Consider the following 1,505-nt stretch of genomic DNA (forward strand, 5'->3'; position numbering starts at 1 on the left):
CATGAAAAAAATTCCCTCTATTGAATGGAAGTCAGCACAAAAAAGCTGAAAATATGACAAAGTGTCAAGGAGGGTGTCGCTTCCAGAAGGCCCGCCCGCCTTGGATCGACACCCGGCTAAGAAACATGAAAAAAGTCCCTCTATTTGATGGAAGTCAGAGGGGAAAAAAGCTGGAATTTTTCTAAGTGTCAAAGTCGGGATTTTTTCTAAGTGTCAACTTTTGGAGTACCAACCCTTCCAAAACAAAGTCGGGATTTTTTCTAAGTGTCAACTTTTGGAGTACCAACCCTTCCAAAACAAAGTCGGGATTTTTTCTAAGTGTCAACTTTTGGAGTACCAACCCTTCCAAAACAAAGTCGGGATTTTTTCTAAGTGTCAACTTTTCGCGTACCAACCCTTCCAAAATAAAGTCGGGATTTTTTCTAAGTGTCAACTTTTAAAAGTCGGGATTTTTTCTAAGTGTCCACTTTTGCTGTACCATGCCCTCCAGGGTCATAGAAGCCCCAGAGTGAGACCTAAACAACCGGGCCGAGTGATGTCATTTGGGGCCCTATTTTGAGTCATTTTGTGGGATTTCGGTGACGCCGAGGAGCGAAGCAGGTGTTCCGGGAGGGGGGTGCCTGTCCATTTAAGAAGGCCGGCTTGCCGTGGATCTACACCCGGGTAGGGAATTCAAAATAGGTCCCTCTATTTGCTGGAAGTCAGCACAAAATATAGCTGTACATTTGCCCAAGGCTCTAAAGAGGGAAAGGCAACTTTAAGCCTGAAAAGGAAAGCGGGGATTTGGAGCCCTCCGGTGGACTTCCGCCGCCGCTGCACCCTTAGCTGGAAGTCAGTGCCAAAAAAAAAAAAAGAAGCTGCGAATAGTGTCCATGTGCCTGTCCCTTTAGGAAAGCCGGCTTGCCGTGGATCTCCACCCGGGTGGGGAATTCCAAATAGGTCCCTCTATTTGATGGAAGTCAGCAACAAAAAGCTGGAATTTTTCTAAGTGTCAAGGAGGGTGTCACTTCCAGAAGGCCCACCATTCTTGGATCGACACCCGGTTAAGAAAAATGAAAAAAGTCCCTCTATTTGATGGAAGTCAGCAACAAAAAGCTGGATTTTTTCTAAGTGTCAAGGAGGGTGTCGCTTCCAGAAGGCCCACCTGCCTTGGATCACCACCCGGTTAAGAAAAATGAAAAAAGTCCCTCTAGTTAATGGAAGTCAGCAACAAAAAGCTGGATTTTTTCTAAGTGTCAAGGAGGGTGTCGCTTCCAGAAGGCCCACCTGCCTTGGATCGACACCCGGTTAAGAAAAATGAAAAAAGTCCCTCTATTTGATGGAAGTCAGCAACAAAAAGCTGGATTTTTTCTAAGTGTCAAGGAGGGTGTCGCTTCCAGAAGGCCCACCTGCCTTGGATCACCACCCGGTTAAGAAAAATGAAAAAAGTCCCTCTAGTTAATGGAAGTCAGCAACAAAAAGCTGGAATTTTTCTAAGTGTCAAGGAGGGTGTCGCTTCCAGAAGG

The sequence above is a fragment of the Nerophis ophidion genome, unplaced genomic scaffold, assembly GCF_033978795.1.
Source record: "Nerophis ophidion isolate RoL-2023_Sa unplaced genomic scaffold, RoL_Noph_v1.0 HiC_scaffold_215, whole genome shotgun sequence".
Classification (NCBI taxonomy): Eukaryota; Metazoa; Chordata; class Actinopteri; order Syngnathiformes; family Syngnathidae; genus Nerophis; species Nerophis ophidion.